The sequence below is a fragment of the Marmota monax genome, unplaced genomic scaffold (genome assembly GCF_021218885.2).
Source record: "Marmota monax isolate L192 unplaced genomic scaffold, Marmota_monax_Labrador192_F-V1.1 WCK01_AAM20220418_F8-fsc00005, whole genome shotgun sequence".
Taxonomy (NCBI): domain Eukaryota; kingdom Metazoa; phylum Chordata; class Mammalia; order Rodentia; family Sciuridae; genus Marmota; species Marmota monax.
In genome coordinates, this window is record NW_026692254.1 from 15,768,945 (window position 1) to 15,781,443 (window position 12,499).

Consider the following 12,499-nt stretch of genomic DNA (forward strand, 5'->3'; position numbering starts at 1 on the left):
AGGCAAGTGCTCTGCCACTGAGCCACCAACCCCAGCCCCAAGTGGGCATTTTTCTAAGTATGAACAAGTCTTAACTTATTCAATACTAACTACAACCTACTAAGTTAATTGTAATTATAATGTTAATTTTATAGATACTGAGAAACAGAAAAATTAAGTCATGTGCTCAAGGTCAAATAGTAAAGGGCAGAATTTAGGATATGAACTCAGGAATCTGGTTCCAGGATTTATCCTCTCAAACATTACAGAATATCCTTAAAAGTCTGATAGCCTTCCTGCCAAAGGATAAATAATGTAGATGACCCCAGTCTACCTTTATGAATTCTCCAGGCAAATCACCCTAGCCTCCGGCCAAATTACTATCTATAAATCCACAAAGACACTAGTATACTACTTTCATACTAATATACATTTAAATGAAATAATATTTCTTGTTGGTATTATTGCTCACTTAATGAACGCCTCTTCATCAGTTAACATTTAGTTCAAATGTCACCTCCCTAAAGAAGCCAACACCAATTCCTCCTGGCAGAACAAATACAATGCCTATGAGTGTGGTGAGTATGTGTGTACATATATAAATTCCAAGTCAGCTTTTCTTTGATATATCAATCTTTAAAGATTTTAAAAATCTTGCAGGGTTTTGTGTTCCATTTCTCTGTAACAGAACAAGTGGCAATGATACAAGTTGTTATGCTCTGGATGATATGAATGATGGTTTTAGTCACTTCAAAACCTAGTGCTTTCAAAACTTACAAAATAAATAGAAATATTTTTAAAGTAATGTGAAATGCTAATAAACTCAAAATAATAAACTCATTTATTCATCTCCTCTCATTTATTTCTTCATTCATACATTAATTGATCATCTATTAAACAACTGATAACCCATTAATGACCATTTATATAATAAATATACTTCCAAACTCTAAACTAAGCACAGAGAATAAAATGGTCAAGGAAAAAAAAGACATAAATCTCAAATTATCAAATTATTATATTTGTATACTTCAAAACTAAAATACTTATTTATCTAATCTGAATTTGTGGGTCAGGAAATGCTTCCCTGAAGAAGTGCCTCACATTTAAATCTGAAAATGAGGGTATACATGCCAGGCAGAGAAAATAGCAAGCACAAATGCCCCATGACACAAGAGAATAGAAAACATTAGAGGAACTGAAAGACGGTGGAACCCAATCAAACAAGCAGCTGTGCTGTAGAATATTTGTTTCTACAACAGACTGCATTACAAACAACAGAGGTTCATTTACTCTAAATCATGTTCCCTAACAGAGCACATTCTAATTCTCATTATAGAACCTTGCACTGTATAAACAGTTATACATTTCATTGTGGAGATATTATTGCTCAAGTATGCAAGATCTGCTGATGCCTATAAGACATTTATACTATATTATCTTCTATAATCTGAAAAATACAGATTCTAGAACATATCTGGACACTTTGCTGTTGTCAACATGAAGTAGGTTGCTTCAAACCAATCTTCAGAGAACAACTAGAAAAGTAAAACAAAGGTAATTTGTTTTAAAACACTGCAGAACATTCAAGATAGTGATAATTTGCAAGGCAGAGATCTAGAAGAAACAGGTGAAACCTGTCTTTGGACATTTTTGCCTGCAGGCTCCAAAACCACTGGCTGGGAGACTAAGAAAGAGTTTGGAGTTCAAAAATTAGATTCAGCTTGCCAAAGAGTAATATCACACTAATGAACACACCAGCCATCTGGAGAGACTCCAAAGAACTATACCCCAGGCACAAAGGTAAATCAAAAACAGAATAAGTCAAATAGGAAGGGAAGTACAGCTTAAAATCATCACAATCCCTAGTTAGATGAAGGCAATCTGGTCTAGTGAAGATCATTAGCCTAGCTGCCTGCTAGTAGCAAAAGTGAATCTTCTCAGTAGAAAGATAACATTATCCAGAAATTCAAATTATTTTATCTCTGTTTTTTTTCACATAAAACACATAGCAATAAAAAAAGTATCCAGTCAAAACCCAAGATTTAAGAATGGCTACAGAAACAGATCAACTAAGTAACTAATTAATATGGTCAAGGAATTTTTTTAAAAATGAATTTTAGCAGGCAATAATAAACAAGAGGAAAAACAACAAAAAATACAATTTTGAAAACCAATTTATGGATTGATTTAATAATTAGTTATATGCAGCTGAAAATATAATTAACAACCCAGAAAACAGGAAAAAAGATAATATCTATGCTGAAATACAAAAAGACCTGACAATATGAAATACAGAAAAGAGTTTGAAAAATTATGGAACATGGAGAAAATATCCAAAAATACAAGTAAATAGAGTTCCGTAACAGAAGGAAAAAACATATGGTGGTAAAGAAATATTTGAAGACACAATAGCTAAGAATTTTCAAAACTAATGAGACATCAACCCATAGATTCCAGAAGCTCTACAGACCCCTCAAGTAAAATAGATACAATACACACACTTAGGCAGATCAAAGGAAGAATGGGTGGGGGGTATGTTTCCCCCACAGATGGAAGGATCTTACAAGCAGCCAGAAAACTGTTGAAAAATATTCACTTCAAGAAACAATGGTTAAGATTCACAGCTGAACTGACTTTTTCACATAAACAATGAAGTAAGAAGATAATGAAATGGTATCTTCGAAGTGCTGAGGTTAAGAGAGAGAATGACAAACTAGAACTTTGTATTTGAGAAAAAAATATCCCTCATAATGAAGGCAAACCAAAAACACTTTTAGGCAAACAAACAGAATTTGTAACCAGGAAAGACTGAAGGGACCTCTTCAACGTTTCTTTAGAAGAAAAAAATAATACCAGATTACAGCTTAAGTATGCACAAAAACTGAAGTTCAGCAAACAAATATTAATGAGCAACTCTAAATGAATGTTAACTAAATAAAACACCAATAATAAAACTTGTAGGGCTTAAAATATTATAATACACAACAATAATAGTATATAACTGAGGAGGGTACCAAATGAAGTTAAAGGGTTTTAAAATCTTTAATTGACTAGGAAATAGAAAGAATGCTCATTTACTTTAGACTTTCATAAATCAAGGATGCATATGGTAATCTCTGAGTGAAACCACTACAAGAATAAAAGTATAACATCCAGAAAAGAGAAAAATGAATTAGCAAATGAAGAAGGCACAGAGTGAGAGACAAATAAAAAGGAAACGAGAATAAAACATTTAATCCAACTATATGATTATTCACAAAAAAATATAATTAAGTAAAACACCCAAATTTTTAAGATAATTTAGAACTATTTAAAAACAAAATCCAATTGTGGAATGATTAGAGAGGATATTATCTTACACATAGGATACAGAAAGAATGAAAGTAAAAGTAGGGAGAAAAATACACCAGGTAAATTACAAACCAAAGGAAAGTTGTATGATTATGCTTTACCATACTGAACTTCAATGCAGGATACAGATGTGTGTATAAGGATAGAGACAAACAAAAAATGCTTTAAAACAATACAAGTTCAACTCACCAGGAAGACATAACAATTCTAAAATTGAGTGCACCTAATAACACATGTAATCAGAAATGTATTTCTGAAAATCAAATATTCTGTGCAAAAACTTTAGCCAGAACATGATTTACTATATTTTAAGTAGAAAAAATTACAATGTCATACATTAACTCACAATTCGATTTATTTCTCTTTTAAAGTTTAAAACACAGAAAATGTCCATTTATAGTAGTAAATTATCATGGTTAGGATGTAAAATGCTTACTACATGACTTCATAGACTGCATAGTAACTTTCTCACTGGCTTATTTCTTTCTCCACAACTTAACACTTTCCCAACTTCTTTGTATATGCTATAAATCTAAGCAAAAATAAGAGTTAAATACGAAAAACAATTCGAAATGTGTTCAAGACAAACACACATTGGCAAACAATAGTTCAAATTTTAATATAGTAATGGCCTTATTGCCAGCACATCTTGCACATTCCTTTTTCTGGCACTCAATACACTGTTTTTAAAAATCTACATATGATTTTAACATTCTACCTACTGTACTTGGGATGTAATTGTGACTTTTCCCATATACCAGGTTTAATACTATACTGAATTTTGCAGATTTAAAAATATACTTTACCTAAATAAACTTCAGCTAAGAATCAAGGGTATGCCTGTACATTAAGCCAATCCCAAAAGAACTATCTCTAATCCATAATTATACCAACTTGATTTTTAAAAAGTACCTGATGGAATAAGCAGATCAGAATAAAAGAACAAGCAGACCAAAATAAACATAAAGATTTGACAGTTAACAACCTCACTCACTTAAGAACACTACATCTAACAACTGCAGAAAATACTTTATAACTACATTACAAAACATCTACCAAAGGTAATTACATAGAAGCCCAGATTTTAAGTCTTAACAAATTTCAAAAGACAGGCATCTCTGATCTCAGAGAAACTAAGCTAGAAATTAGTTTAAAAAAAAAAAAAAAAGAAAAAGGAAATTAAGTTGGAAATCCTTATTTATGAGAAACCTAAGCAATACACTTCTAATTAATCCATGTGCCAAAAAAAGATGACAATGAAAATTAGAAAATATTTTTAAATGGAGTGCTATTAAAACACTTTCTAACAAAATGTATAAAATATGAAATACAATTAAAGCCATGCATACAAGGAAATTTTGTAGCTTTGAAGTGGCTTCAACAGGACATTTTAACAGAAAAGGACAGTCTTTTCTATAAATTGTCCTGGAAAAGAAAGAAAGAAGAAGAATGCTTACTAGCATGGAAAGAAAGAAGTAGGATGCTTACTAGCATCATACATAAAAATTAACTAAACATGGATCAAAGATCTTAACCCAATTTCTTTTTTTTTATTTTTTTTAATTGGTTGTTCAAAACATTACAAAGCTCATGACATATCATCTTCCATACATTTGATTCAAGTGGGTTATGAACTCCCATTTTTTACCCCAAATACAAGTTGCAGAATCACATCGGTTACACATCCACATTTTTACATAATACCATATTAATGACTGTTGTATTCTGCTCCCTTTCCTATCCCCTACTATCCCCCCTCCCCTTCCCTCTCATCTTCCCTCTCTACCCCATCTGCTGTTGTTTAATTCTCTCCCTTGTTTTTTTTTTTTCCCCTTTCCCCTCACAAACTCTTATATGTAATTTTGTGTAACAATGAGGGTCTCCTTCCATTTCCATAGTTTCCCTTCTCTCTCCCTTTCTCTCCCCCCACTCGTCTCTGTTTAATGTTAATCTTTTCCTCATGCTCTTCTTCCCTGTTCTGATCTTAGTTGCTCTCTTTATATCAAAGAAGACATTTGGCATTTGTTTTTTAAGGATTGGCTAGCTTCACTTAGCATAATCTGCTCTAATGCCATCCATTTCCCTGCAAAATCCATGATTTTGTCATTTTTTAGTGCTGCGTAATACTCCATTGTGTATAAATGCCACAGTTTTTTAATCCATTCATCTATTGAAGGGCATCTGGGTTGATTCCAAAGTCTAGCTATTGTGAATTGTGCTGCCATGATCATTGATGTGGCAGTATCCCTATAGTATGCTCTTTTAAGGTCCTCAGGGAATAGACCGAGAAGGGCGATAGCTGGGACAAATGGTGTTAACCCAATTTCTAATACTATAAAACTCTTAGAAGAAAACAAAAGAAAAGTTTCCATTAAATTCCATCAACAGAAGAAAAAATAAACTCAACCTCATCAAAATAAAAAACTAGGGCTGGGGTTGTAGCTCAGTAGTAAAGTGGTTGCCTAGCTAGTAGCACATGTGAGGCATTGGGTTTAATCCTCAGCACCACATAAAAATAAAATAAATTAAAAGTATTGTGTTCAAAAAAATCAAGAAAAATTTTTCAACTATTGTGTATCAAAAGATACTAAAACAGCAACCCACCAAAAGGAAAAAAAAAAAAAAAAGAACTGCAAATCACTTATATGATATGGAATAATATTCAGAATATATAAACTGAATAGCAAAAAAAATTAAGATGAGCAAAGGACATAGATATTTCTCCAAAGAAGATAAAGGAGTTGAGGTCAATAAGCACATGAAAAGATGCTCACAACCAACATCACTAATCACTAGGCAAATGCAAATAAAAATTATAATGAGATACCAGGCCACTTCCATTCAGATGGTCATTATTTAAAAAAAAAAAAAAAGGAGGAAAAGAAATCAGTAAGTATTAGCAAGGGTATGAAAAAAACAGAACTTTGTGCATTGTTTTTGGGAATATATTTTGCTGTGGAAAACAGTATGGTACTTGCTTTAAAAAAATTAAACAAAGAATTACCATTTTATCCAATGATTCCAGTTTTGGATATATAAATAAAAGAACTAAAATCAAGGACTCAAACAGATATTTGTGCACCAATGCCCCCAGGAGCTTTATTCACAATAATCCAAAGGTAAAAGAAAACAATACAAATGTCCATCAGTAATTGAATGGATAAGTAAATTGTGGTATACAATTACAACTGAACCTTTAGAACCTTTTTTTAAAAAGACTTCTGGGACTGGGGTTGTGGCTCAAGTGGTAGAGTGCTTGTCTAGTATGCATGAGGCACTGGGATCAATCCTCAGTACCACATAAAAATAAAATAAAAGTATTGTATCCAACTATATTAAAATTTTATTATAACTTTATTTTAAAAATAACTTAAAAAAAAAAAAAGGGGGGACATCAGCCAGGCACAGTAACACATACTATAATCCCAGCAACTCAGGAGGTAGAGGTAAGGAACACTGCAAGTTCGAGATGAGCCTCAGCAATTTAGGGAGATTCTGGCTCAAACTAAAAAATAAAAAGTGCTGGAGATGTAGCTCAGTTGTAGAGAACCTCTGGTGCCAATAAATAAATAACCAGCCCGCCCATCCACTACCAAGAAAGAAAAAAAGAAAAGGATATCACCCTGTCTCATAACATAAAGGAACCTTAAAGACTTTTTTAGGTTACATGTAATAAGTCAGTCACAAAAGGACAAAGTACTGTTATGACTCTACTTACGTTTTTTCTTTTCCCCACATTTCTTATTAGTGCATTATTAAGATTCTACTTATATGAAATATTCTGGAGTATCACATTCATAGAAATAGTAGAATTATAGTTACCAGGCACTGAAGAGGAGGGAGAAAAGGGGTGTTATTGTTAAGTGGGTATAGTGTTTCAATATGGGTTGATGAAAAAGTTCTGGAGATGGGTGGTCGTAATGGATATACAAAAATGCGAATGTGCTTAATGCCACCACTATATATATAAAAACGATAAATTTTCTATTATGTACATTTTACCACCATTTCAAACCATACTAATACTAAAGCAAAATAGTATGTGTGTACCTATAAAATAATTGCAGGAGTAAAATTTCATTAATTCTAGCTTACCATTTAGATTATATGAGCACTGATTTTTCTACATGGTAAAGTTAATCGTGTTTTACTAAAACTCCATTAAAACTTGCCTCCAGAAAACACAGATGGGTGTTTAGAACATCAAGGAATTAACATATCTTTTCCTGGGTGAGAGGATGGGATAGGAATCTCACTAATTAAATCCAAAGATATATATCTGTATTCAGACAACATTAACACAGGGAAAAAAATAACTTAAATTGAATTTTCGGGTAACTGAAATTTTTCTGTATGTCATTGTTTTAAAACTCAGGAGCTAAATTTCTGAAAGAATTTCCAGTATGAGCAATTCCTTTAATTTGAGAGATACCACAAAAACTAGCACTCAGATTCCTAACAATCCTGCAGTTGATACTTACAACAGATATTCATCATCATTTAAAATCAATTCTGTTTACTTTCTATAAAAAAACCTTGTTGATTAAGTAAACAAATATTTTAAAAGCATGGACTTTAAACAGAAGGTAAACTTTACTTACCAGAACTTCCTACTTTCAAAATTCTGGTGAAACAATCACACATTAAAATTTTCAAAAACTACTAAAATAAAACTAAGTACTATAAAAAAAAACTGAACCCTTTAAAAAAAAAAAGGTATCTAACAAGAGAAAATACATCAAATAATGATTCATTACTTCTTTAAAAGAGAGGAATATAATGATTTAATTTTGGACATATTACTTGAGACCTTCATGGACAAGTGGAAATGTTAAATGGAACACTATAAAATAAGACTCATACTTCAGGGCTAAAAATATGCATCTGGGAATCTTCAGAATATGGACAATATTAACACGACTGAAATGTAAAATGAAAAGAGAAAAAAGGCCACTAACAAGGAACACAATCATTTATTTCTGTTGCAAATACATGTCCCCAACCAATCCTTAGCCATGAAGTTTGTTAACAATTTGGCCAACATTTAAAAATTAAACATTTCAAAAAGAAAAAAATAAATTTCTTTCAGCTTTCCTTGAAAACTCCATTCCCTTTTCAAGAATTTACTCTAAGGAAATAAGAAGACAATGACACAGATATATGTACAAGGATATTCATCCCAATGTAATCAAAACAGTGAAGGGGTATAGGCAATAATATAAGAATGCCCTGTCCATATAATAAAATACTGTAGCCATTACAACAAACATTTACATTATATTGTTGCAGGCAGAAACACAGAATTCTAGTTTTGCTTTTAAAATTTTGTAGATATTGAGTGTACAGATAAAAGATAAATGGCCTATATTCATGTTACTGAAAGTAATGAACTTTGGGGTAATTTTTTCACTATTTCACTTTCTCTTATAACAATACCATTGTTGCGATTTTTTAAAAAAAGTTATTATAAACAACAAAAACTTACAGATGCTTTTAAAACAGAAAATTAAAAATCATGAAAGCCAGAAAGCATTCAAGAATGAACTGTAAACATTACTGAAATGTTCCTTTTACTTTGGCATCTTGTGCAATTTTCCAGTTACTCTTTCTTCACAACATACTTAGAATTTCAAAGCATTATCTGACTAAGAAAACTTGGATCCTAGCCCCTAAAGCATCATTAAACTAGTTGTATAACAATTTTTGGTAACTGACAAATTCTCTAAGTAAAATGTTTTATAACATGAAAATTTAAATTTATATGCATTATATGCACCACAGGAGGCAAGAAAAAACATCAAATATTTGCAAATATTTGAGAGAAAGTAGTCCAAGGGTAAAGAAGTATATTTCTAAGCACAGTATAACGTTATTAATATTTATGATGTGAAAAAAAATCATGATGCAATAAAAAGTATTAATTCTGTGCCTGCTATTTTGTACAATATTTTCCTTCATGCACTGATACTTTCTGCATGCATGATGGATATTTGGAAAACTATCTTATAATTAATTTCCAATAGGTGGTTATTAAATTTGTCTAATAAATTTGTCTTTACACAAAAAAATCAAACTAAATATGAAATAAAATTAGTAATGTATTTAAGAAATTATTTTTCCAAAAAGCATGGCAGCTGTTTCCATGTGATTTCCACCCCCCCTCATTTACTGTAGTTTATCAAAATGAAAAGAAAGGGAAAAAAAAGGTGGTGGTGGGGGGTGTTACCAAGTCAATAGTGTTCCAGTACCCATTTTAATCTGAACACTTTTCTTTACAAAATGTCAATCAAGCTGTCTAAAAAACTACCCTATGATTTTCAAACTACCTTAGAAATCATCTGCTATTCAATTTGGTAAAAGATCTTTTTAAAAAATCTTTCAACAGGCCTTTCAAGTATGTTTTCATAATATATTCACAGCCACTTCATGAGATAAGTTTATAACCTCATCCCTTCAGCAAAGAAATTGAAATGCATGGAGGATAAATGAATTGTCCAAAGTCTTGGTTAAAACAGGAACTTTTTCTACTATTAACATAGTAGGTGTTCCTGAACTTTAGTCATTTGTATATAAACCTCTCAATTTTTGCTTGAATTAGATACCACTTTGTGCACTAGAGTATTTACCTATTTTATTCTTTTAATCAATTCTCTTTTTTACTCTAAGAAATGTATTTAAGTACAAAACTCAATTATTGCTATTAAAGAAAAGCTAGCAAACTTGCCACAGTGGACAATACCCTTAAAAACATAATTAAATATAAAGCAATATGGAAGCAATTTACGTGTATTTATGTATGTATATTATCATGGTATCATTATGATTTCCATAATGTATATATTTCATGGTTAAAGTAAGATCACTCCAATTTATAGTTTTAATGTAAGCCTGATCAAAGACTATCTAACATGTCTCACATGTGTACTTAATCAGAAAAGGGAACAGTTTGGGCAACTTTTTTAATAGGGTTAGAATACTGAAAATCAATTCCTAATAAAAAGTAGCTTGTGCTCAATAAACTTTCATCTCAAGATGACTTCTGAAGAAGTCATCTTCAGAATGTAGAAATGTGAAAAATGCACTTTTCAATTTTAAAATTAAAAATGGGAAATACTTATTATTTCCACTCATTTCTGCCAGTATGATTTTTTAAAAAACATTTTTAGTTGTTGATAGACACAATACCTTTATTTTACATATTTATTTTCATATGGTGCTGAGGATCAAACCCAGTGCCTCACACATGCTAAGCAAGTACTCTACCACTGAGTTACAACCCCAGCCCCTCAGTTTGATTTTTTTAAAATAAGTATTTTTTATTTGTAGTTGGACACAATACCTTTATTTTATTTATTTTTATACAGTGCTGAGGATCGAACCCAGGGCCTCCCTCATGCCAAGCGAGCTCTCTACCGCTGAGCCATAACCCCAGTCCCTCAGTTTGATTTTTAAAAAACTTTTTAAAAAATCTTTCATTGGGCCTTTTTAGTATGTTTTCATACTATGCTCAATGCCATTATCAGATAAGTCCATAACCAGATGACTCAGACAAAGAGTAAATTTTCTTCTAAGTACTGACTGAATGGAGAAGTGAAATATTTCAAGAACCCCTGTGTATAGTATCAACAATATATACTTTACATAGTTATTTTTAAAATACAATCTCTTTATGAAATAAGGCATTATTATTTCCATTTTAATATGAGAAAACTGAAGGTTTAGCAGTAAATATCACTTCCCCCAAGGTCAGAGATGCTAAAATCAGGAGTCAAGACTCAACCCAGGAAAGTATTCTAATAGTTATACAAAGCTGTTTTCATAAAAGAGGATGAAAAGCTAAGGGTCTGCATGTTTTCTCTAACAGGCTGGTTTGGGATGCCCTGTACCACCTTGGCCAGGGACTGGAACCAGGGGTACCCCATGCCAATAATATGGCCATTGCTTATCCAGCACTATCACAGAAATCCTTTAATCTTGCTACCAGTAACAGAACACTATGGTAGAGAAGGAAGAAGCCAAAGATTACCAACACCACCCATATAAAGGAATCCCACCACCACTTCCATAGCCTGGTTCCTTCCTTTCTCAGTGGCTATGCCAGGGACAACACAAGCCTTTAAGCTGCAGCTGTGGCTTTCTCCTACTTGCCCAAACTTTGGGATACAGATCTTTCTTATTATCTGTGCTTTGATAATTTGAAATTTACACACATCTTAGAAGAAAATAAAAAGCATGTCTTTAGCAAGTATACTTTTAATATATTACTGAAAACTTCCAAGAAAAGTATAGAGAATTCCTGTATTACTACTATCCACACTGACCCATTTTAACATGTAACCATGTGTACTTTTTCATTCTTTCTCTCTTTTTACTCATGAAGAATGTTTATGGGCTACATATCTTCATATAGATAAAATTTATTATTCTGAACCACTTGAGGGTAAGTTGCATACAGGATGCCTTTTATACCTTAATACTTAAAAGTGTGAATTTGCTAAGTACAAGAATATTCTTTTACAAAACCATAGTAATCAAATTCAGAAAATATAACATTGCTGCAATACTTTTAAATCTAAGTCATAACTTCACTTTTGTCAATTGTTCCAATAATATTCTTTAGGGCATTCCCCCCCCTCTTTTATAATGAGATCTACCTAAGATCACATATTACATATAATTGTCAGTATCTGTGAACCTCTGTAATCCCTCAGCCTTTTCCTTTCATGACATTGACATTTTAAAGATTATAAGTCAGTTTTTTATAGAACATTCCTCAGCTTAGGAGTTGGAATAGCTGGGGTCCAGAAATTTGTAGGAAAATTGGGCGGGGGGTGGGGGAGATGTTAAAAAAAAAAGCAGGGATCAGGCTGGGGTTGTGGCTCAGTGGTAGAGTGCTTGCCTAACATGTGTGAGGCACTGGGTTTGATCCTCAGCACCACACAAAAATAAATACATAAAATAAAGGTATTGTATCCATCTACAACTAAAAAAAGAAAAAGAAAAGAAAGAAAGAAAACAGGGGAATTCCATTTTTTTTTTTAAATGCAGGGGTCAGATTCCAAAAGACATGGACTTTAGTTTAATTTGGAAGTCATTATTAGTTTTATTCTGACATTACTGTTGTGACCTTGGAAATATCATTTGACTTCTATATGACTAATTGTCA

General features: G+C 32.0%; 1 protein-coding gene across 11 annotated transcripts in view; it reads right to left on the reverse strand.

The window, feature by feature from the left end:
• Positions 1-12,499, reverse strand: part of Mef2a (myocyte enhancer factor 2A) — a 154,532-nt gene that overhangs the window by 82,878 nt on the left and 59,155 nt on the right. The window lies entirely within an intron of this gene.